Here is a 26,396-nt window from a genome sequence, read left to right on the forward strand (position 1 = left end):
GAGAAATGGCAGTTAAAGCGATGTCAAACTGCATGAATTCTGCAGTGCAGATTAAACCAGAAGCCATGTTATTCAGGAATATCAGTATCCTAAGGGATCTTGTAGCACCTTTGAGACTAACTGAGTGAAAAAAGTTGTAGCATATGCTTTTGTGGACTTGCGTCTGGAGTTTTGTGGAAGAGAGTCATGGCAACCCTAGTAGCCAGAACCTTCTTTTGTCCTCCATTTTGGAAGAGGAGAGAGGGAGGTCGAATGGAGAGCTCCCTGGAAAGAAGCTGTGTCTCTCCAGGATGAGAGGCCAGAGACCTAGGAGCAGGGCCTCTGCGGTTGGGGAAGAGTCGCTGTCTGAAGCATTGGACCTTCTGGGACCTTCCTTTTGTGCCCATGGAATACAACTGCGTCTTCCCACCAAGAACCCAAAGTAGTCCTCTCCGACATCCCTTTCTGGGAGCATTGGTGAACTGCCCTGGGCCCTACTACGTTGCAAGAAATAAAAATACACATTTGAAATAATGTAAAACAGCTCATGCTTAAATAATACATGCCTTAAAAGTGACACCAGATTCTCCCCATCCCACCTGGGCTTTCCTTTCAGGTTAAAATGTGGTGGGCAAAGCATGACCCACGGCTCGATGCATCAGGCACTTCTCTGTAACCCACAGCGGTCAAAAATGTCTGGGGTGTTTTCGAGATCTTGGGATGTGAGGGGCATTTCCGCCATGTTTTGTGGGACCCCTGGGTCAATATAATGCCATAAGATGAGGTGTCCTCCGCTCACTTCCCAGAAGCATGGCAAAAACATCCCGCATGTTGATGTTGATGTTTCTAATTGTTGCTTGCTTATTTTAACCAATTCTATTTTATATTATGCCTATTGTTTTATACATATTTTGTAGATTGGCAGGTTTTATTTTTATTGACTTGATCATTTGTATGTACAGCACTGTGTACATTTACAGCGCAATAGAAATAAACTATGATGATAATAATAATAATAATAGTAAGTTGCACTCTCTCAGCCTCAGAGGATGGCCATGGGAAACCCACTCTGAAGGAACCTGCCAAGAAAACCCCTTCAGAGACTCCCATAAGGTCACCATAAGACCTGGAAACAACTGGAAGGCAGACACCAAGAACAACATTGGGAAATAGGTGCAAGCCTTGCCTTGGGAAAGTGTAATGACTGGGCTCCAGTCAATGGAGGTCTTCTTCAGGCAGTAAAGGGAGGTTTATGCAAATGCAGAATGACATCACTGCTACGGAAGGCTCTCTTGACCAATCAGAGAGCAAGATAAAGGTTCTTCTGGAAGCTTCCGAGAAGGAGATATAAGGCCTGAGAGACCAAGAGACAGTTGGGGGAATTGTGTCGGTTGGAGATCGAGAGAGAGAGAGTTAAAGAGCGGATCTTGGAAGTTAGTCTCAGAATTGGACACTTAGGTCTATTTATTATTTTAATAGCTTGTGTGAATTGTATATTATATACTTACAAATATTGTAACTTGCAAGATTCTTAATATCTTGTATGACTTACATTTTATTTATATTTTGTTATTTATAGTAAATATCTCCTTGGAGTATCTTCTACTCGACGCTCCTTTTACACGTCTTTCGGCTCAGTTGATGCTTGGGAAGATCAGTAAAGAAGGAGAAATAAGGTTCCTTAACTGGTCCCAGTGTAGGTTAAGGGAAGTCCTTTTATAATTCACTGGATGATGGCAGCAAGATTTAAGGAAGTTAAGGGTCTGCTGGGCTAAGAGCCATAATGTCTAAATGTCTAATTAACAGTTTGTAAGCCACTCTGATAGCCTTTTGGCTGAAGAGAGGGGTATAAAACTATTATTATTATTATTATTATTATTATTATTATTATTATTATTACAGGGCCGCGGTTTGGCTGCTTGGACCACCGGAGATCATCACAGAGAGTCAGTTGGAAAAGCCATCTCACTCCAGAAAATAAAGGTACTTGAGGAGTTTGCACTCTACGTCTTTCTGTAATAATAGCTACAAAACTGATAATAGCATTTGGGATATTTAGTCTTTTAAAAACAAATATGGCAGATTGAAATGCTGCTTTAAAACCTCTTTCCATCTGCCAGCTTTGTGCTGGTTTTGGGGGGAAATGAGAAAGTGTTGGGAGGGAGGGACTGCCAACGGAATTAGGAGATGCACTGCAGGCTATGGACAGTTTGCGGCCAAGAAAGGTCCAAAACACATGGCAGCAATAGTCCAGTGTGAGAGACTTTTAACTGCCCTGGTCCAGTGCTAGAGAATCCTGGGACAGTGAAGGCTCAATGTCTCACAAAACTACATTTCCCAGAATTCCCTAGCACTGAGCCAAGGCAGTTAAAGCAGTCTCAGATTGGATTATTGCTGCAGTGTGTTTTGGACTTATGTGAACCTTGCCAAGTCACACTCTCTCAGCCTCAGAGTATAGCAATGGCAACCCCTCTCTGAAGAAACCTGCCAAGGCCACAGAAACCCACTGAGTGACCTTAGGCAAGAACTCACACTCTCTCAGCCTCAGAGGGAGGCACTTGCAAAACCACTTCAGGACAAATCTTGCCAAGAAAAGCCTGCAAAGGGCTTCTCTTAGGGTCGCCATAAGTCAGAAACAACTTGGAGGCACACAATGACAAAAAGAGCAGTAACACCACTAACACAAGGCAGCTAAGAAAGAAAGAAAGAAAGAAAGAAAGAAGGCATGGGAGTTGAAGTCTTTGTTTCAGAGGGACTGGAGGGGCCTTACTGCAGGGCAGGACCCCTCCTCTCTCTGGCCATGTGGATGCTGGGAGATCCAGTTCAGGAAATACTCTGTAAATCCCATTGGCAAGAGAAAAGGCTACTACTGCCTTTCAGATCCAGTTTGCCCCAAATCCTTTATGAGGCCAGAAACCCCTTTGTTAAGAAGTGAACACCGAATATCTCAGGAAGGCCCTATATTTCCCAAGGCCCCCTCCCTCCAGGACCTCCTTCCACTCTTCCCTCAGTCTCTCTCTCGCCCCTGAAGGCCTCAAATGTCAACTGCCAAGCGCTCAGGCAGAGGCAGCCAATTTGTGTTCTGGCAGCCATTTTGTGTTCCGGCAGCCATTTTGTGTTCCGGCATCCATTTTATTGTCTGCTTGTGACTGTGGGGAATAATGTTCCAGAACCTTCTCTGAGGCCTCAGTTGAACAGAGGCTCCTCTTTCTCTCCTGAGGCTCTAGAGTCAGAAGGAGGCCAGGCTCCTTGGGCCAAAAGGAAGGAAGTGTGTCTCTTTGTGTGTCTTTTGTGTCTCTTTTCTGAGAGGGTTTTCTTACGCAGCTCTGCTCCTTCTGGGGAACATGGGTTTTGAAAGGGATCAGAAATGGGAAGCATAGTTTTAATACAAGCCTTATTCTTATTCTTAACAAACATTGGGCTTTGGCTTCTAAGAGGAGGCTTCTCCCCCTAAAAAAGGCCAAAAGTGGCTCCTTTGGGAGGTTTTAAAAGTCTCCCCAGTTTCTTATTAAGAGATTTTCAGGGAAGAAGGAAGCCATCTCAAATGACCAAATAAAAATAGAAACAAACAAGAACAACAAAAATAAGGATTACAGACTAAAACAAACTACTTATTTTTTCAAAGGAAAACCATTTTTTTGGAGGGTAAAAACAAGACTTGGGTGCTTCTACCCTTTTACAACTGACTCAGGCTCTGTCTGCACTGCAGAAATAATCCAGTTTTAAAGTGTGTTAACTCTTCTGGTTCCATCCTATGGAATCCTGGGATTTGTAGTTCGTTGTGGCATAAGAGCTCTCTGACTGAGAAGGCTAAGTGTCGAAAGGTAAAATCCCAGGATTCCATAGCACTGAGCAGTTAAAGCTTTCTCAAAGTGTCTTATTTCTGCAGTGTGGATGCAGCGTTCTTGGGAAAGGAGATGATGCTGTGGAAAAGCACTAAGGACATCTGGAGGTTTCAGCAGATTATTTATTTATTTATGTATTTATTTCTGATGCACTCATTTCACATCTAGCTACAGGGACATAACCAGGGCTCTCTCCAACTCCCCATCCCCTAATCCCCCACCACTCTAATAGGGCATGGAGTATCTGTTGTGTAGAGGAGCTGCAGTGAATCTATGCTAAGTCCAGGGGGCTTTGTTTGGTGCAGAGAGAGGAAGGGGATGCCCACCTCTGCATCGGCCCAAAGGAGGCACATGTCACCTGCGTATGTCACTATCAGGATGCTGATCTCAGTGACTTTGAGTGCTGCAGTGTTTCTTGCCAAATCAATCCTAACCCTGGTCCCTTTTTTCAGGAACTTCATCTCGGCCTCCTTCTACACGGCTTTTGGGGCCTCTCTTTCTGGAAGTGACCTAGTGCAGGGCCACCAGGACCTCTGTTCACCTGATGACCAACACAGGGGCCAAGCGGAGGGAGTTGGGCTCCAACAGAAAGAGGCTGCGGAGGTACAAGAATTCTTTGGTGAGCTGAAGTTCTTGACTATTAATTTTCATCTGTGTCACTGCTGGGCCAGTTCATGAAAGCAAGCGGAGAACATATTCTCCCAATATGGCAGAGACAGTCCTGGTTAACCCTCTGTCACCCCACTTTTTCAGGGGCTTTTAAAAATGTCCCGGTTGCTCTCTCATCCTCCCATTTTCCCCCTTCTCAGCTCACTTCAGTTCCTGAGTGCCATTCAGTTTGCACGCCATCAACTCAAAAGTGGGGAGAAGACAGGAAAGAAGGAGGCAGGATATTGCCCTTCCCAGGAGGCTGAAGCAAAAGCAAACTGCTGTGCCCTTCCCTATTTGTGTGATCTTCCTCATAAACAACTTTGGCCATCTTCACCGCCTTCTGAATTGCTTGTCCACATGTGTCTTGCTTTTCCCATCTGTGCAATGTTGGAGGATATGGGGGAACATCTCTGGATCTAAATATGGGGTAGCCCCAGTGGCCCTCAATCCCAGTGTGCTCCCCAAAACTGTTATTAAAAATGACGTTTGCCTCTGAAATGTGGCAAGAAATGTCTAAATGCACTATAATTCTTTGGTGGCTAAATGTTCTGTATGTGTTGGGATAGTGAGTATCCTAATACATCTTCAATATCCCAGCAATGGCCTAAATTATATTGTTTATGATATTAGAATCATAGAATCATAGAGTTGGAAGATACCACAAGGGCCATCCAGTCCAACCCCCTGCCATGCAGGAACTCTCAATCAAAGCATACACATCAGATGGCCATCCAGCCTCATCTTAAAGACCTCCAAGGAAGGAGACGCCACTGCATTCTGAGGAAGGAGTGTGTTCCACTGTCAAACAGCACTTACTGTCAGGATGTTCCTCCTAATGTTCAGGTGGAATCTCTATTCCTGGAGCTTGCATCCATTGTTCCGGATCCTGTTTTCTGGAGCAGCAGAAAACAAGCTTGCTCCCTCCTCAATATGACATCCCTTCATATATTTAAACAGGGCTATCATATCACCTCTTAACCTTGTCTTCTCCAGGCTAAACATGTCCAGCTCCCTAAGTATATTATATTGAAAGGATTCGAGACAAACTGGATTTGAAAGGCAGCAGATTTTTGCTTGCTAACATAATTTAAAGTTTATTTCCTGGACTGAATTCTGAAGTGATGAAATAATATTTGGAATGCACCATGTGATTTCCTCCCCTTTTCCTTAGTCACTCTCTGGATGAAGGCTGCTTTCTGTTGCAGGTGACCTTTGCGGATGTGGCAGTATATTTCACTGAGGAGGAATGGAATCTGTTGACGAAGAAGCAGAGACTTATGTACAATTGTGTAATGATGGAGAATTATGAGAATGTGGCTTCTGTGGGTAAGGAAACTGAATCCATTGTCCTTTCTATGAAGATTGAGGTCCATTTTGTGCTAAATGATCATGGTGCTATGATTCCACTAAAATTATAGAATCATTTCCAAACACCATCCAGCCTTTGTTTAAAGACTTCCAAGGAAGAGGACTCCACGAAACTAAGGGGGTTGCACTGTCAAAGAGCTCTTACTGTCGCTCCTCAAAGGGCTTGATGGTTTCAAGATCCTTCACCACGTTGGCTGCCTTCCTCTGGGCATGTTCCAACTTGACAACATCCTTTTTAAATTGTGGGGCCCTGAACTGGACACAGGATTATTCTGACTAAAGCAGAATAGAGTAGCACTATTACATCCCTTGATTTAGAAACTTTACTTGTATTGATGCAACCTAGAATGACATTGGCTTTTTTAGCTGTATACTGTATTGGTTGTGAGTCATCTCCTGGTGCCACACAGCATGAAGCATCCTCTGCAGTTAGCTGGCATCATGCCATGTGCTCTGACTCAACACTCTCTGGCCGTCTCACAGAATATGATGCCACTTTTCAATCAAAGTATTTTTACACATATTTATTGGAATATTTTTCAACTGCCTGATTATCTGCTTCCACTGATTTCCTCATGAAAGTTCCCCTACAATCTCTTCTTTGCTAGCTCCTATGAGTAAGGATACAATCATTATATGGATTTGGGGGCATCCAGAACAGTGTCATGCTTGGGTCACTCACACCAACTTTATTAATTTAACCTGAAATAGGGAGGTGTGAACGTAGGGCTAAATCTTGGGGTAACACCTTCCTCTCTAAACACTGAGATTCAGTCTTGTCTGTCATTGTCCTTGTTTACAGAAGAACTTGTCAGTCATGAGAGAGTCCACACAGGAAAGAAGTCACATAAATGTCAGCATTGTGGAAAAAGATTTGCCTACAAGTCAGTCCTTGTCAAGCATCAGAGAGTCCACACAGGAGAGAAGCCACACAAGTGCCAGCATTGTGGGAAATGTTTTTCTTGGAAGTCAATCCTAGTGAAACATCAGAGAGTCCACACAGGAGAGAAGCCATACAAATGCCAGCAATGTGGGAAATGTTTTTCTTGGAAGTCAATCCTAGTGAAACATCAGAGACTCCACACAGGAGCAAAGCCATACAAATGCCAGCATTGTGGGAAATGTTTTCCTCTAAAGTCAAGCCTAGTGACACATCAGAGAGTCCACACTGGAGAGAAGCCATACAAATGCCAGCATTGTGGGAAATGTTTTTCTTTCAAGTCAAACCTAGTGACACATCAGAGAGTCCACACAGGAGCAAAGCCATACAAATGCCAGCATTGTGAGAAATGTTTTTCTCTGAAATCACACCTAATGAGACACCAGAGAATCCACACAGGAGCAAAGCCATACAAATGCCAGCATTGTGGGAAATGTTTTCCTCTAAAGTCAAGCCTAGTGACACATCAGAGAATCCACACAGGAGAGAAGCCATACAAATGCCAGCATTGTGGGAAATGTTTTCCTCTAAAGTCAAGCCTAGTGAAACATCAGAGAATCCACACAGGAGAGAAGCCATACAAATGCCAGCATTGTGGGAAATGTTTTTCTTTGAAGTCATACCTAGTGACACATCAGAGAGTCCACACAGGAGCAAAGCCATTCAAATGCCAGCATTGTGAGAAATGTTTTTCTTTGAAGTCACACCTAGTGAGACACCAGAGAATCCACACAGGAGCAAAGCCCTACAAATGCCAGCATTGTGAACAGTGTTTTGCTCAGAAGTCAAACCTAGTGAGACATCAGAGAGGCCACACAGGAGAGAAGCCACACAAATCCCAGAAGTGAACTAACATTATTTTTTCAAGAATTAATATAGAAAATATATTTTCAATCCAGCAGCGAAAAGGCCCTTATGCTTTTGTTTGTAAGGGTTGTCTATCCATATGTCTGTGGTTTGTCTGTGGATAAGTCAGTTTATGTTTTAAAGTTATATTTTGTTAAGTTTAGGTTTTCATTGCTGTTAGTATAGATCATAGTATATAAATTTGACTGGAGATTGTGGTATAGGTTAGCAAAATAGAGGGGTGGGATTTGTTGCAGCTGGCTCGAATAGTTATGGGAATGATATTGAAAGAAAGGGGGTTAGTTTCTGGGGGTGGCAAAGGGGGTCTTGTTACCTGTGGGGCATAGACTGTAGGAATTGGAGATGGGGGCTAGATTGGGAAGAGGGTGGTGTTTTAGGTTTTGGGGTTTTATTTTATTTTATTTTTTTTTATTTTATTTTCACAAACATACAAATTACATACATATAAACATAATACATACGTACAACAATACCAAAGAGGACAAACATCACACTGAATATTTAAACCTAAGATATAATCACTCTTTAATACTTCCATCACATCTTATGGAGCTTGGCTTCTTTAGCCTGTACAGATCCCATCGAACTAGGATATCCTATCTTTTCTTCGTACCTAACATCCTTATTACATCTAGTTCATTATACCAAGGATTATCCTTTTCATCTAAAAAGAAAAATACAGGGAATAATCTCTTATTATATTACCTTAACATTTATCTTATTCCAGTATAATCAGTATTTTTCAGTATGTACATCTACTCAATCATTATAGGAAAAACAATATCAAAGCTATAGTTATCAAATGTCAACTAAGATATAGATCCACACACTCCCAGTTTTTATTCACCTTCTTTATATCATTCCCCTTGGTGATTTCTGTTAATATATCCATTTCCTTAGCCTCTCTCAGTTTAACCATCCATTCATCTGTTTGAGGTATCTCTTTCTGTTTCCAAACTTGGGCATACATAATTCGCGCCAATGTTACCATATACAAGATAATAGAGTACATCTTCTTCACCATTGGGTTATCTATTATACACACCATATTTAACAAAAAGATACGGGGATCCAATGGGATATTTATTCTTAGAATTTTTAACATTAAACTATGTATATTCAACCAGAACTTCTTTGCCATGTCACATTTCCACCAAAGGTGGAAAAAAGAGCCCTCTTCTTTCCCACATTTCCAACATAAACTGCTAGCAGTCTTATACAGTTTATTGATTTTTTGGGGTGTCATATACCATCTATAAAATAACTTGATGTAGTTCTCTTTGTAGTTTTGACAAATTGTAAACTTTTTTGTATCTCTCCAAGACCTTTCCCAGTGATCCAATATAATAGACTCCTGGAGATCTTGTGCCCATTTAATCATGTTGTGTTTAATGGTTTCATTTTCCAAGTTCCTTCCCTTCAAAATTCTATAATATTGTGATAAATGTTTTTTCCCTTTGTCCAATAACACTTTATCTAAATCATTATTCTCTTTACTGAAACCTTTGGATTTCAAATCGTCTCTAAATCTATTAGCGATTTGAAAATATAGATACCAATCAACATCCCGACCACCAACAGCCATATCTTCTTTTTGTTTTAGGGAAATAACATCATCTGACCTCCATAAAATCAGATCCTTATATGTCAACCACGAATTCTTATAGTCCTTAGTTCTTCTAAAAAAGGCTTCTTGTGGAGATACCCATTGTGGTAGGTTAATGTAAAAGAGGGCTTTGATCTTATTCCACACAAATAGAAGGGCGTTTCTCAAATAATGATGTTTGAAACCCTGGTGTTCCTTGATTTTATCATACCATAAGTATGCGTGAGTTCCAAATCTTAAGTCTCCACATTCTAAGGTCATCAGTCTATCGTTATCTACTCTTACCCAGTTTTCGATCCAACACAAACAAGCAGCATAATAATACAGTTCAAAATTGGGTAACGCACATCCTCCTTTACAAACATCATCAGTTAACAACTTCCACCTTATTCTAGCCCTTTTCCCTTCCCAAAGAAACTTAGATAACTCTTTCTGCCAAATAAGAAAATGTTTTTGTTCTGCTATTACCGGCAAGTTCTGAAACAAATATAAAAACCTAGGAAGGATATTCATCTTTAATACCGCAATTCTCCCACAAAAGGAGAGATTTAGCTTTGACCAATTAGACAGATCTTTCTTAGTTTCTTTCCATAGGGAGGTATAGTTATTCTGAAACAAATCTATGTTCCTTGACGTTAGAAAGATTCCTAGATATTTTGCTTTCTTAACCACTTTATATCCAGAAATAGAACTTAATTCCAATTGCTCTCTTATATCCATATTTTTAGTTAACAGTTCAGACTTATCTTGATTTACTCTTAATCCTGAGAATTCTGAGAATATTTGCATAGTGGTGTTCAAAGCTGAGATGTTATATAATGGGTCTTCTACAAAACAAATAAGATCATCTGCAAATGCCCTTGCTTTAAAGACATGGTTTCTGATGGAAATTCCTTTAATATCAACATTAGACCTGATATTATTCATTAACACCTCAAATGCAGCAACAAATAGGAGAGGCGACAGAGGGCATCCTTGTCTTGTCCCACGTTTTATCTCAAAAAATTCTGTTCTTTCGTCATTGATTAACAATCGCGCCCTTTGTTCTTTGTATATCGCATTTATCCATGTTAACAAATTATTACCCAAATTCATTTGTTTCAAGAGTTCTTTGAGGAAACTCCATTTAATCTTGTCGAAGGCTTTCTCTTGATCAACCAGTAACATAGCTATTTTTTTATCAGGGTTAGTCTCACAATGTTCGATTATATTCAGTACAACTCTCAAATTATCTTTTCCTTGGCGTTTGGGTAAAAACCCGCATTGGTCCTCGTGTATATGGTTAGCTAAAACTTCCCTCATTCTGTCAGCCAGTATACTCGAGTAGATCTTGTAGTCAGTGTTGGTCAAAGAGATAGGTCTGTAGTTATTCATATCTTCTCTGTTATTCATTTTTTTAGGAATTAAAACAATCAGGGCTTCCTTCCACGTCTCGGGTATTCCATTGGTTAATATATCATTGATAGTGTCTTTCAAAGGCCCCACCAATACCTCCTCCATTTTCTTATAGTATATGGCTGAAAAGCCATCTGGCCCCGGTGCTTTATTGACTTTCAATTTCCTGATCGCTTTTATTACTTCTTCTTTAGTTACTTCGTGATTTATTTTCATATTTTCCTCATCGGATAGGAACAACGAGGTTTGGTTAGACAGGAAATTTTGTAGTCTTTCTTCCACATCAGGGCTTTCTTTGGTGTCATTGTATAAGTTCTGGTAAAAAAATTTAAATAGTTCTTTGATAGCTTTTTGTTCAGTATATTTAATGCCATTAGAAAAAATACTTGTAATCATCTTTCTTTCCCTCTGTTTCCTTAGTTGGGTAGCCAGTAGTTTCCCAGCCTTGTTTCCCTGCTCAAACGTTTTTTGTCTTATCAATATCATTTTTTTCTTTATTTCTTCCACATCTAAAATCTTTAGTTCTTGTTTTAGAATTTGCACTTTGATTCTTAAATCCTTATCGCCTTTCTCTTTCCATTCTCTTTCACTCCGTTCCAATTCTTCTTGCAGCTTGATCCTTTTATATGATAGTTCTTTTCGCTTAATTGAGTTTAGTTTGATCAGGTTGCCTCTGATCACGGCTTTGCTGGCATCCCAAATACTTTTCTTTTTCACACCTTCTATCTCATTTTCCTTAAAGTAATATATTAACGCTTCTTTTACCTTGTCACACACTTCCTCGTCATTCAGCAATTCTTGTGGCAGTCTCCATTGAAAGTCTTTTTTGGGTTCATTAAGCTCCATATATATCAAGTTGTGATCTGAAAAGGTCGTTACACACGTATCCATTGATCTTATAAGCGGTAGTAGTTCCTTAGATGCCATAAACATATCAATTCTTGAAAAGGAATCATGCACTTCAGAAAAAAAAGTGTAGCTACTAGAATTGTCATATTTATATCGCCATACATCTTGAATGTCATGGTCATTGTATAACTGAAAGAAGGACTTCGGCAGTTTACCCTGGTTCTTTTTTATCTTCCTTAGTCCTTCACATTTTCTATCTAATTCTGGGGCGATAACAGCATTAAAGTCACCCATCAACAACAAGTTATTATAGTGATATTCCGATAATACTTTATGTAGGTCCTTAAAGAATTCCTCTCTGTTTTCATTAGGTGCATATATTCCTAATGCCAAAAGGGTAAGATTTGAGATCTTCACCTCTACCGCTACATAGGAACCGTTATTGTCCCTAAATATTTCTCTCGATGGCCATTTCTTATCTATGTAGATCGCCACTCCCCTTTTCTTCTTATCAATGGAGGAGCTATAACAAATTCCCAATTTTGGATTTCGTAATAATCTCTCTTCTTTGGATTTGATTTTAGTTTCCTGGATACAAATTACATCTCCTTTTAGCTTCTCCAAATAGTGGAAGACTATATTCCTTTTATATTTAGAGTTAATTCCTTTGACATTCAGTGAAATAACTTTAACCATTTTGTATCTGGTTCTCCACAGGAAAGTATTATTCTATGTATATATATATATATATATATATGTAACTTTTAATACATATATATATATACTTATACAGTGATCCACCCCTTCCTCCCCTTGTTAAAACTTTATTAAATCAACACTATCCTTAAAGAAACAGAGTACAAAAAGGGTAAGAATAAAATCGATTTTCTCAAATCGTTCCCGGGTTGGGTTCATTTAAGTTTAATTCTTCTTCTGTATGTTTTCCTTCCTCATCTTTCTGCTCATTCATACTGTCATTCTTAACTCGATTATGCTTTGCAATGGCCTCTTTAGGAAATCCATTTTGTTTTCCCTTATTTTCTTTTCTTAGTTTTACTTCCATCTCCTTAGCTTTCTCTAATGTGTCTATTTTGATTCTCTTCTGTCTGTAAATAAAAGATACACCTTCCACTCTGTCCCATCTGTATTCTACATTTAGATATTTTAACAAGTTAATCAGTCCTCTGTATTTCTGTCTTGCCAGCATGATAGAGGGTGGGATGTCTTTATAGATTTTTGCTTCTTTACCATCAATCAGGAGTACAGAGTCATAACTCTTTTGAATGATCAAGTCTCTAACTCTCGTTCTCGTACAACAAAAAATTATATCCCTTGGGTAGTTCTTCTCTCTAGCTTGAACAGAGTTAATCCTAAAGATTTTATCACATTCAGATTCCATCTTTTCAAAGGAGTAGCCCAGAAAGTCTGCCAAAGGTGGTAATAATATGTCATAAAGGTCTTCATTTGGACTTTCTGAAATACCTCTCACTTTAACACATTTATCTCTATATTTTAGATCTTGATATAGTTCCTTTCGTTGTTGATGATCTTGTTTTTGGCGTATTTCAATCATTGATCCTTCCAAAATTAAAGTCCTTTCCTTGATTTTTTCCACGTCGTTTTGTGTTTTGTTCATCTCCAAATTCATTTTGTCCATTCTCTTAACGACATTGTCCAGTTCTTTCTTAAAGTCTTTTCTGATTTCTGTCCTTGTCTCTTTAATTTCATCCCTTAGTTCTCTGTTTGATTCTTTAATATCCTCCTTCAATTCTGTCCGGAGCTCCTTCATTTCAGCCCTTATCTTCCTTAGCTCCTCTAATACCAAAAGGTTAGGATCAATAGTCCTAATCCCTTCCTCTGATGAACCTCTTCTCTGGCTGGGTGCCTGAGATTGTATCAGGTTTTTCTTTGCATTTGCCATTGCCAAAGTTTCCTCTTTCTATGTAAAAAATAATAAAGGTAATAATATTTCTATAGTACCCACAAGAAAGAAGAAATGATTATATGTTTCAAACCACGTTTCCCATTTTCAGTCCAGCTAAAGAAACAAGATTATATATAGTCTCCTATGTAGTACCCACAAGAAGGAAAAAATGATTATAAGTTTCAAACCACGTTTCCCATTTTCAGTCCAGCTAAAGAAACAAGATTATATATAGTCTCCTATGTAAAACCTTTGTTACTGAAATATATTACCTTGATTGGCAATGTATCAACCCTATGTTCAATTTTCCTTCCTTTGTTAATTTCAATAATACAGTAAAGATATTGAAGGTACCACAGTTCATAAACTTAACATGTAAATCATAATTATTTATCAGTCATTGTTCAATAGCACACAATATAATTCACTTGTTCATGTACTTCCCTTCTTACGTGCAAGTTCTCTTGTTTCCATCAATCTCCCCTGGGAAGCTCCTTTAAGAGAAAAAGAAAGAGAAGATAGAATGCCAAGGTCCTCAGGTTGCAGTAATAAATTGTTTCCAATGCCAAGGTCCTCAGGTTGCAGTAATAAATTGTTTCCAATGCCAAGGTCCCCAGGTTGCAGTAATAAATTGTTTCCAGTACGTAGTCAGCTAAGCGAACAGAGATAAGAGTTCAAAACAAATAAAGCAAATGCCCATTTCTTATTCTCCAGCCGATATAGAAGTTCCAAGTTTTGTCAGCAATTAAGTTGTTATTATCAAACAAAGAGTTCTCAAAATTGTCCACTATCTGTTTAATGTTAATGACCATTAAACAAGAGGAAAAAAAAAAAACTTACACTTACAATTACCTGGATAGTTCACTCTTGCAAATGTTTTTAGAATGTCCTGGTATCCAAAGCTTTATATGCAACCAAATAGAGATTCCAAGATTTATCAACAAATAGGCTATTAATATCAAACAAAGAGTTCTTAAAATGCCCACTATCCACTTAGTATTAATGTCCGGTAGCACAGAGTAATAAAAACCCTCTCACTCTGCTTGCCTGGGTAGGTTCCTGCTTGCAAGGCTTTTAAAGTATCCAAATGACCAATCTTCTATCTTCAGTCGAAAAAGGATGACCAAGAGTTTGTCTTCAATCAAAAAGGAATTCCAGGCTTTATCAACAGTCAGGCTACTACTGACAAGCAATATCAATAACAAAAGCACAGGAAAAAAGAACAGTAGAGGCAAGGATCTACTGGAGAAAGCTAACAGTTAAATAGCCATTTACTAGGAGTGCACTAATAAACCTCCTTTATTGCTTTCCTAATTGGCTCCAGGAGTAGCTCCCTTAGTTCCAGTATCCTTCTTATCTGGAATAAACACAGCTGGCAGTCATAATTTTACTTACTAGCAGTTCTCTTTCTCCTGTATTTTGTAAGCTAATTGGATGCTTACTGGGCTTTGTCTTGAGGAATTTCACAAATTGAATACAGTCTCTTAATACCAGAGGTTTCACTTTCTCCCCCAGAAGCACAAGAAGCACAAAAACACAAAGATCAACAGCCTTTCCTTCAGCTTTTTTTCCTCTTTGTCTCTTCTCCTTTCCTCTCTTGCTTTCTCTCCGTGCTGTTCCTTTCAAAGGGTCCAACCGGTCATCCTCTCGGCAACTCGGTTTCCCTCACTCAAACACACAGCAGACCTCTCTTGTCTTGTCGTCCCCCGCACTCTCCACCTCCACTCCGTTTCTCTCCAACACACCTGGTGCTCCTGACTCCGTTCTTCTTACTCCCCAGACAAACTCCCGTTAAAGCCACGAAATGAGCGCCACACACACAAAAAAGAGAACTCTTCTCTCTTCATGGGATAAGGTTCAAAAAGCCCCACAATTATGTGTAAGTTCTCTTCCCAAGCTCTCTCTCCATAAGGCTCAAGTAAAACGGGGAGGGGGTTGCAAACGTCGCCAAAACTAGACGACTGCAGCAGCGGGAGTCACCAGCTCTTCGGCTCTGATAAGAGAGGGTAGAGAAACACTCCCCCTCTGTCTTCCAGAGCCCCCAACAAGCTGTAGGAATACCTTCCCTTAACGGGGAAAGGCAAGGACGGGCAGTTGGCGTCCCCGTTCCCACAAGCACCGTTGCAGCGGAGGTTGCAGTCGGGAGCCTTCCCAACTTGCTTCCTCCTCGCAGCTCCCTCTCACCGGAAGTCAGGTTTTGGGGTTTTAATGTATAGTTGGGCTTGGAGTGGGCAGTTCTGGCTTAACCACTGAATTCCTTTTATGTGTTCTCAATAAAGTTCTTTGCTATTTCAACACACTGGACTCTTTGATGCACAGAAGTTCTGCATTTGCACAAAATTGACACTTTCTTCTCTCCCCAGTCCTCACCTCCATTCACAGCCATAAGAACAGCAGAGGTAAACACATACACACATACACACACACATATATATACTGAGAGAGAAAGAGCTATATGTACAAAGCAGAGTCTTCCCAGCCTTTCGCTCCTAAGTCCAGTTCTGCAGCTTGGGCTCCATTCCGGAAGGAAGGAAGGAAGGAAGGAAGGAAGGAAGGAAGGAAGGAAGGGTGTACTCCTTCCCTTCTTCCAGAGGCCGACATTATTATAGAGGCTATAGGTGAGGTGTCCAGTAACTCAGTGAATAAGATCATACTGGATTAATTTGAATCTCTGAGTACTGAGGACGTGGACAAGCTCCTTGGAAGTGTGAAGAAGACAACTTGCCCTCTCAACCCTTGCCCTTCATGGCTAGTCCTCCAAGGAGGAGATGCACTTAGGACTCACCTGAGCTTTATCATAGATGCATTTCTTAGGGAGGGCTATTTTCCATCTTGCTTAAAAGAAGCGGTGGTTCAGCGTCTTCTGAAAAAGCCCTCCCTAGATCCCTTGGACATGAACAATTGCAGATCCATCTTCCATTTCTAAGCAAGGTGATTGAGAAGGAACTTGCTCTTCAACTCCAAGCATTCTTGGAAGAATCAGATTATCTAGACCCATTTCAAACTGGCTTCAAGATGGGATACGGAGTCGAGAATGCTATAGTCGCCTTAGTAGATGATCTTTGCTTGAACACCGACAGATGAAGTGTGACCCTGTTGAAGCTTTTGGATCTCTCAGTGGCTTTCAATACCATCGACCATGGTATCGTTCTGGAAAGCCTGAGGGAATTGGGGATCAAGGGCAATGCATTGCAGTGGGTCCGGTCCTATCTCTCAAGCAGATTCCAGACAGAGATGCTTGGAGACAGTTGTTCCTTTAAAAGGGAGTTTAAATTTGGCATTCCTCAGGGCATCATCCTGTCACTAATGCTGTTTAACATCTACATCAAACTGCTGGGAGAGATCATCTGGAGACATGGAGTGGAGTGATAACAGTACGCGGATGACACCCAACTATGGCGGGGTACAAACCGCCGCTTTGCGGCGGTCTGCCGCCGCCGCCGGTAGATCCGTGGGGGAGCCGGAGCCTTCAGACGGCGTGGCTCCCGCGCGGACCGAAAAAGAAGCTCCAAAATGGAGCTTCTTTTTCAGTTGCGTTTGTGACGTAGCGAGGCGCCAGGGGCGCACTCGCTACGTCATAAAGGCTGCGACACGTACGGACGCTCAGCGTCCGATACGTAAAGATGGCGGCGCCCATGTGGAAGGGGCGCCGCCATCTTGTACGTATAGGATACGTACTAGGGTTAGGGGGGGCGGAAGCACCGCCCCTTCCTAACCCTAGTACGTATCCTATACGTACTATATGGCAGTATGTATCCCGCCTATATCTCTTCATGCCCCAAACCTCTGCATCAACTAAGGAAGGCATCTCCCCTCTGAATGAATATCTTGGGGCAGTAATGTGCTGGATGAGGAGAAACAGATTAAAACTGAATCCAGATAAGATCAAGGTACTTGATGGAGATCCTAATCCAGGTTTGTCAACCGGTCCTGGATGATGTCACACTTCCCCTAAAGGACTGTGTTTGGAGTTTGGGGGTGCTCCTGAATCCGTTGCTCCAGATGTGAGTTCAGATAGATGCGATGGCCAGGAGTGCCTGTTATCAGCTTTGGTTGATATGCCAACCGCACCCCTTCCTGGAACCTGTATACCTGAAAGCTATCATGCATGCTCTTGTAACCTCACGTCTTGACTTCTGTAATGCGCTCTACCTAAGCTACCCTTGTACCAAGTCATGAAACTTCAACTAATCCAAAATATGGCTGCCAGAGTGGTCACTGGAAGATCTAGAGGTGACCATATCACACCTATATTACAATCTCTTAATTGGCTGCCTATTAATTTCAGGGCACAGTACAAGGTCTTGGTTATAACCTTACTAATGGGATCGCCTTCTCCCATACAATCCGCCCCACACACTGAGGTCCTCTGGTAAAAACCTTGCTACCATTGCTTTCTTCTGAGACTGAGAAAGTGTAACTTGCCCAAGGGCAGCCAGTGAGTTTCTATGGCCGAGTGGGGATTTAAACCTTGGTTTCTCTGAGTACTAGTCCAATACTCCAACCACTGTATAATACTTAGTTGTAGGGGTCTCTTTTAAGTCCATATTTATTCAGAAGAGCCTTCCTTTGAGGCTGAGATAGTGTGATATATGCAAGCTCACCCATGGATTTCCAAGGCTGAGTGAGGATTCGAATCCTGGTCTCCCGGTCCTAGTCCAGCCCTCAGTCCATGGCACCATGCTGTTTCTCTTTCAGACCTTTCTTGCTGGCTAGACATGGCTCCAGCTTAATCCCAGAAGATGGACTAGTCTGCCTTTCTGCTTAGATAACATAAAATTAGACTGTTTCTGGACCAGCTGTGGAGGCTCCCTGGGATGCCAGAGGGAATTTCTAGAGGTCTGCTTGCAATCTGGGACTGCTTTGTTTCCCAGCTAATATCCACGGATGTTTGTCCATGGATTCAAGCATCCAGACCTTGAAAATATTTTCAAAATTTATCAGTTCCAAAAAGTAACTCTTTTTATTTTATTTTATTTAAGGGACACTATTTTAGTATGCCCTTGTATTTAAGGTACAGTTGGCCCTTCTTATACACGGATTATTTTATACACAGATTCAAGCATATACGGTTTGAAAATGTTTTTAAAAAGTATAAATTTCAAATATCAGACCTTGATTTTCCATGTTTTTATAAGAGACACTTATAAACAGCACTTGAGCAGCACTTGAGCATACACAGATTTTGTAATACACGGGATCCTGGAACCAAACCCCAGCGTATAACAAGGGTCCACTGTAACTTGAGCATGTGTGGGTTTTGGCATCCACCGTGGGACCTGGAACCAAACCCCAGCATATACCGAGGACTGACGGTACTTTTATTTGAATAAGATTATTGAAGCCAGAGATTCCCATTCCATGCAAAGGCAAGCATTTCCTCCAGCACTGGCCAGAACAGCTCAGTCAGGGCACCGACTATAACTTGGTGTGAGAGATCAGGAAAGGAGACGGCCCAGTGCCTGACTGGCCCAGGCCAGAAAGATGGCCAAGGGCATTGCCAGGAGGGTGCAGGGGGGTGTCACCTAGTGCGCTGCTGGGAAGGGGTGCTGAAGTTATGGGTCTGGCTAGAGAAAGCGAGCCTCACCCTCTTCTGCTTGTCCAGCAGCTCCGCTGGACCCCAAAAGGCTGTGGAAGAGAGGGATGATTGATGAATGATTTGCACAAATATACGAGGAATACCTCTGAGTATGGCAGCTCTTCCCTGGCTCAGGCGAGGTCAAGCGTGAGGGTGGCAGGAACATTATCCTGGCAGAGATGCCAGTCCTGAGCTGATTGCCCAACAAATTTGGGGGCAAGCCACCCCCCACAAACTCCTTAAAAGCAACCCAACCTTTCCAACAGGGATAGAATCAGGTAGATTTTCAGATGTTGATGGACTGCAACTCCCACTCTCCCTCACCATTGGCCATGTTTTCTAGACGCTGCTGGGAGCTGCAATCCAGTTCTATCCAGAGGAACAGCTGATTCCGGCTCCTGTTCTCCGCCGCACCTCCCTCTCTCTTCCTCTTCCCCAAATGGGTGCCTTCCAAATGCCCTACAACTGCATCTCACCAGAAGCACCTCAAACCTCACAGCCAATTGGTCCTACAAGACTCTGCAGGGAAGGTCTCTGGGAACTTTCCCCCTTTGGGGTTTGAAATGAAGGTGGCGCTCCAGGTGAGGGCTTGCCATGCCCTGCTGCCAGGAGCCAGGCCTGTCCTCTGAGTTTGAGGTGGAGGCTGAGATCCCAGGGACAAGCCAGGGCTGCAGCCACTGTCCAGATCCTCCGGAGGTAAGCCTGCAGCCAGTCCCAGGGTCAGGTTCCCAGCAGCAAGGTTTCCCTCCTCCTGAGCCAGATTGACTGGGGCCTACTCCCACAGAGAGACCCCAGGAAAAAGAGAGACAAGGGCATTCTCTATGGCTAAGTAGGAAGCCAACAGCTAGAACATGCCAGACCCAGATAGGTTAGAAGTATCCCAGCACCTCCCTCGGCCCAGCATGGTTGAGAACCATCCGTGGTGCTTGGGAGACACCTTGCCCTTGCCTTGAATGTTGGCTGAATGCCTGTTACCTGGAATTCTGCTCGGACCTGGAGGACTCTCAGATTTCCCCTTTGAACATGATGGACTGGAATGACTGAAGCCTCGTGATGAACGTGGACTGGATTATGCCACCACTGCTTTTGCTACACAGGACTTGGTGAGACAACCATCCCTTCTCCCTTTCACTCAGTGCTTGAAACACTGAGATTCTGGACTGAGGGTTGGCTAGCCTTGCAAGGGCAAAAGAGGACAGAGCTGGAGGTGGCTCTGGGAACAGTGGATCCTTCTCCTCCTCTGCTTTCATCATCATTCTTCCACCCACCCACCTTCTGTCTTTTCCCCAGCCCTGGGACTGCAGGAGTGGCTAAGAAGAATTAAAACCAATGCTGACCAAAGACTATGCAAAAACATAAGTAAAGACCTCAAAAGGTTATTCCTAAAACCCAATTAAACAAACTCTCCACAGAATTAAAACCACTAAAAACAAATCAACAAAAAGGGGAAAGATACCCCAACAATAACCTTCCCTTATAGTTCATTGCATTTGTCATCTTTTTCTCCCTTAATCAATTTTCCAAAGAAGGACAAAGTTAGGAACAGAAGAAGTCCTCCTGAGGGACACTCTGAGGGGCCATCATTGGCTGGAATCCCAGTCCCTCCCACCATCCCTGACCCTGATTGTCTGGAATCCAGTCCCTCCCACCATCTCTGACCCTGATTGGTTCGAAACCCAGTCCCTCCCACCATCCCTGACCCTGATTGGCTGGAATCCCAGTCCCTCCCACCATCCCTGACCCTGATTGGCTGGAATCCCAGTCCCTCCCACCATCTCTGACCCTGATTGGCTGGAATCCCAGTCCCTCCCACCATCCCTGACCCTGATTGGCTGGAATCCCAGTCCCTCCCACCATCCCTGACCCTGATTGGCTGGAATCCAGTCCCTCCCACCATCTCTGACCCTGATTGGCTGGAATCCCAGTCCCTCCCACCATCCCTGACCCTGATTGGCTGGAATCCCAGTCCCTCCCACCATCCCTGACCCTGATTGGCTGGAATCCCAGTCCCTCCCACCATCCCTGACCCTGATTGGCTGGAATCCAGTCCCTCCCACAATCTCTGACCCTGATTGGCTGGAATCCCAGTCCCTCCCACCATCCCTGACCCTGATTGGCTGGACTCCCAGTCCCTCCCACCATCCCTGACCCTGATTGTCTGGAATCCCAGTCCCTCCCACCATCCCTGACCCTGATTGTCTGGAATCCAGTCCCTCCCACCATCTCTGACCCTGATTGGTTGGAAACCCAGTCCCTCCCACCATCTCTGACCCTGATTGGTTGGAAACCCAGTCCCTCCCACCATCCCTGACCCTGATTGGCTGGAATCCCAGTCCCTCCCACCATCCCTGACCCTGATTGTCTGGAATCCAGTCCCTCCCACCATCTCTGAACCTGATTGGTTGGAAACCCAGTCCCTCCCACCATCTCTGACCCTGATTGGTTGGAAACCCAGTCCCTCCCACCATCCCTGACCCTGATTGGCTGGAATCCCAGTCCCTCCCACCATCCCTGACCCTGATTGTCTGGAATCCAGTCCCTCCCACCATCTCTGAACCTGATTGGTTGGAAACCCAGTCCCTCCCACCATCTCTGACCCTGATTGGTTGGAAACCCAGTCCCTCCCACCATCCCTGACCCTGATTGGCTAGAATCCCAGTCCCTCCCACCATCCCTGACCCTGATTGGTTGGAAGCCCAGTCCCTCCCACCATCTCTGACCCTGATTGGTTGGAATCCCCGTCCCTCCCACCATCCCTGACCCTGATTGGTTGGAATCCCAGTCCCTCCCACCATCCCTGACCCTGATTGGTTGGAATCCCAGTCCCTCCCACCATCCCTGACCCTGATTGTCTGGAATCCCAGTCCCTCCCACCATCCCTGACCCTGATTGGCTGGAATTCCAGTCCCTCCCACCATCCCTGACCCTGATTGGCTGGAATCCCAGTCCCTCCCACCATCCCTGACCCTGATTGGTTGGAATCCCAGTCCCTCCCACCATCCCTGACCCTGATTGGCTGGAATCCCAGTCCCTCCCACCATCCCTGACCCTGATTGGCTGGAATCCCAGTCCCTCCCACCATCCCTGACCCTGATTGGCTGGAATCCCAGTCCCTCCCACCATCCCTGACCCTGATTGTCTGGAATCCCAGTCCCTCCCACCATCCCTGACCCTGATTGGCTGGAATCCCAGTCCCTCCCACCATCCCTGACCCTGATTGGCTGGAATCCCAGTCCATCCCACCATCCCTGACCCTGATTGTCTGGAATCCCAGTCCCTCCCACCATCCTGAAGGCCTTAAACTGCCATCTGCCATGCTTTGAGACAGAGGTGGCCATTTTGTGCTGCTTGTGATTGTGGAGAATAATGTTCCAGAACCTTCTCTCAGGCCTCAGTTGAACAGAGGCTTCTCTTTCTCTCCTGAGGCTCCAGAGTCAGAAGGAGGCCAGGCTCCTTGGGCCAAAAGGAAGGAAGTGTGTCTCTTTGTGGGTCTTTTGTGTCTCTTTTCTGAGAGGGTTTTCTTATTACACAGCTCTGCTCCTTCTGGGGATCATGGGTTTTGTAAAGGGATCAGAAATGGGGATCATAGTTTTAATACAAGTCTTAGTATTATTATTCTTCACAAACATTGGGCTTTGGCTCCTGTTTTTAATAATTGTTTTAATAACTTTCTAATAATTTAATGGCATTTTATTTTGGATGGGAGTGTTAGGGTCAGGGTTTGGGAGATCACGAAACATGTTTTTATTGTATTGTATGGATATTTTTATTGTAAGCTGTTAAAAGGTGGCCATTCTTGTGTAGTAACTGTCTTATGATTAACTCCCACAACAGCCTTGTAAGGTAGGCTTCATAGGCTCCTAAGGCTGGAAGGGAGCCCCAAGGGCCATCCATTCAGCCCCATTCTGCCCTCCAAGTCCTCCGAAGAGATGGCCATCCAGCCAGAGACTCCTCCAATGCTCTTGGAGGCAGCGTAGCCCATAGATTTTCTCAGAGGTCATGAGGGCCCACAGTCCCATAGGAACCGGTCCTTACCCCCCACTTTGGGGAAGGAGACCCCCTCAGCCCCTGGACTATTTACTACCAGGAGTCAGTATGGCTGGGACTCAGATGACTAGACTTCAGTGGAATATGGGAATTATGATTTGCAAGTAACATTAGTGAAAATAAAGCATTACTAAGGATCCTGTTTGGTGTGAAATGGGAGGAGGAGGGGCTGAATGGGGGTGACACCAGGAGTGACCAAACCGGGGGACACCAACCTTAGGGACCCCACTGATCTGGCCCCATCCCCTGCCAAGGTGGGAAAGGCTTTACAGTTGGTGTTTCTTCAGAAAACCAAAGCAGAGGAAAAGCTTGCTTTAACACTTTGACTCTCACAAAAGGTATGAACAGACACACTCATCTCCCCTTGAACTGGGCCCTCTCTGTAAGACTGTGGTGGGGCAGGAGTGGGGCTGTGCCACAGGAGAGGATACCAATTCAGGGGGATTCAGAAGACAAAATGCCAGCAGCCGCTTTGTACTCCTGCACCCATTGGGAAGGGAGTATAGCTCAGTGGTTGGAGCAGCTGCTTTGCATGGAGAAACTCTGAGGTTTTGTCTTCACGGCCTCTTCCTCCTTCTCCTGACCCTAAACTAGCCCTGGAGAGTCACGACTGGCCGTCCCTCTGGACCCATGGCTCTATCGGGGGAGAGACCCTCAAGGAGGGTGAACAGATGTCCTCCCCACAAAGGAGGACAAGGTACTGCAAAGTGGAAGACGTTCAAGGAAAATGGAGGGCATGACCAAGTAAAACCTAAAAACACAGAGAGAAATGTACATTCATGCTTCTTAGTCATGCTCAAAATGGATGACCTTTTGGAACTCCTCCTGGACAGAAGGCTGAAATGTAGGACATGTCCTGGGAAAGGAGGACATCTGCTCCGCCTGCCCTCAAGGACCTCCCTGCATATGATCTGCCTTCTCTGCTTCCCCCTGAAAACACCTTTCGAAAACACAAAGTCCTTCAGCAAGATTTCCTCTTTCGGTTTGGCTCAGGAGGAGTAGGCAAAGCAAGGCCCTGCAGAGATTATTGTTGGACTGCAATTCCCAGCATCCTCCAACAGAGCATCCCTCAGACCCCTATGGAGCCCCACTCTCCTGCTCCAGGGGAGCCTTGGCATTCCCCAGGACTCAGGACAAGGCAGTCTGCCTGGGACCAAAGAAAGAGCAACTTGATCCATAGGATCCCAACAGTTATAAGCTTGCAAGGTGACGTTATAGATGACTAGATATTTGCATGTACATTCTTAATATTCCCATGACTTCATTTAGTGTATATTTTAACAGTCAACAACAGAGCCTTCAATTTATTTCCCTTCAATCAGCTCTTGTACATCAATTGTACCAAAAGAGATGCATCTCATCCTGGGAACTGCAGTCTCCATCAGTCCTGCAGCTGGAACCGTATCTCTCTCAGTTCCCCAGTTGCTCAAGGTTGTTCCTCAACGGTCAGGACTCTGTAGTAGGGCTGTAGTAGGGACCCAATCTACTCCTGTCAGTCCCATAGATATTGCTCTGCTCATTTTATTTTGATTCTGTGCTGCCTAGAAGTTGAAGGGAGTGGTTTGAATGGGAGAAAACATCAATATTTTTCACTATTGATTGTAATGAGGGAGGGGGTCAGGTGTCTACTTTCAATAGAAGCATCAGGATAATTTTTAGGTGTTGTTGAGGTTTGGAAATCATGTTTGGGGTCCCTTCTGACTTTTGAACCCTTTCCTTCTCCATTTAGGGTTCCCTGAAGGCCTCCAACTGACAAACAATGAGGCAGAGGCAGCCATTTTGTGTTCTGGCGGCCATTTTCTGCTGCTTGTGACTGTGGGGAATAATGTTCCAGAACCTTCTCTGAGGCCTGTTCAGTTGAACCGAGAGGCTCCTCTTTCTCTCCCTGAGGAAAAGGAGACCAGGTTCCTTGGGCCAAAAGGAAGGAAGTGTGTCCCTTTGTGTGTCTTTTCTGAGAAGGTTTTCTTACACAGCTCTGCTTCTACTGGGGAACATGGGTTTTAAAAGGGATTAGAAATGGGAAGGATAGTTTTACTATAAGCCTTGTTATAATTCCTAAACATCGGGCTTTGGCTTCTAAGAGGAGGCTTGCCTCCAAAACTAGCCCAAAAGTAGCTCCTTTGGGAGGTTTTAAAAGTCTCCCCAGTTTCCTTATTAAGATATTTTCATGGAAGAAGGAAGGAGGCAGACCAGATCATCTCATATTATTACCAAATAAACATAGAAACAAACCAGAACAACAAAAATAAGGATTAGACAGAAAAGCAAACTGCTTATTTTTTAAAGGAAACCCATATTAGGAAGATAAAAACAATACTTGGGTTCTTCTGCCCTTTTACAACCAACTCAGGCTGTATCTGCACTACAGAAATAATCCAGTTAGAAACCGCTTTAACTCTCCTGGCTCCATCCTGTGGAATCCTGGGATTTGTAGTTCATTGTGGCACCAGAGCTCTCTGGCAGAGAAGGCTAAGTGTCCAAAGGCAAAATCCCAGGAGTCCATAGCACTGAGCGGTTAAAGACAAACCTATTACTTGCATTTACCATCCACTGCTTCCAAACTACCAGACTAACTTTTATTTCTGTCTCATTCATTTTTTAATTATCTGTTAATAAGTAAAAAGCAAATATATATTCTTATACTTATCCTTACGAATCATTTATTTTCTCTTTCAGTCCTCATTTAAATTGTAAAACAGTTGACACAAAATCGCTCCAATTAGATTAAACTAAACATCATTGGGTTTTTATTCTCCCAACATACTTCTGTTTTACGGCTGTTATATTTCTTTGAATAAATTAAAACACTTCAACTTAAATTAGTCCTGTCTCTAAAGTATCATTTTCCCTCCATGCTTCTGGAGATATTCAATTATATTATTTGAGTCTTCTTTATATAAATTTGACAGTTCATTTCTAATTCCTCTTGAGAGTTTGTCCATTTCCATCATGTCCAGAAGCTTAAATATCCAATCTTCTTTTGAAGGTATTTCTTTAGTTTTCCATCTCTGAGCAAACACTATTCTTGCAGATGACAAGATATAAAATAATATTTTACCATGTTTTTTTCTATGGATTGTTCTATTATATTAGGCAAAAATATTCAGGTGAGAATTTAAAAGATATAGTTACTTTCTTAATTTCAAAATAAATCAACTTCCAAAACTGTATCTCTTTCCCAAAGTCCACCACATTTGATAGATTGAACCCTGCTCCTTTTCACATTTCTAACATGAATTACTTCAATTCTTACACTTCTTGCTTATTCTCTCTGGTGTTAAATACCATCAAAATGTTTTATAATAATTCTCTTTGATGTTTTGGCTGCAAGTATAGTTCAATCTTTG

The 26,396-nt window shown here is 43.1% G+C and overlaps 1 protein-coding gene across 1 annotated transcript in view; it reads left to right on the forward strand.

Annotated features, from left to right (window-relative positions):
* The first annotated feature begins 1,939 nt into the window (after positions 1-1,939).
* LOC149275543 (zinc finger protein 557-like) overlaps positions 1,940-26,396 on the forward strand; it is a 60,873-nt gene continuing 36,416 nt past the window's right edge. The window contains exon 1 of the mRNA XM_089504610.1: positions 1,940-1,962. The gene's annotated coding sequence lies outside the window, so the exon portion shown is untranslated. The remainder of the gene's footprint in view (positions 1,963-26,396) is intronic.

The sequence above is a fragment of the Sceloporus occidentalis genome, unplaced genomic scaffold (genome assembly GCF_023333645.1).
Source record: "Sceloporus occidentalis isolate IW3139 unplaced genomic scaffold, rSceOcc1.0.p SCAF_281, whole genome shotgun sequence".
NCBI classification, from domain to species: Eukaryota; Metazoa; Chordata; class Lepidosauria; order Squamata; family Phrynosomatidae; genus Sceloporus; species Sceloporus occidentalis.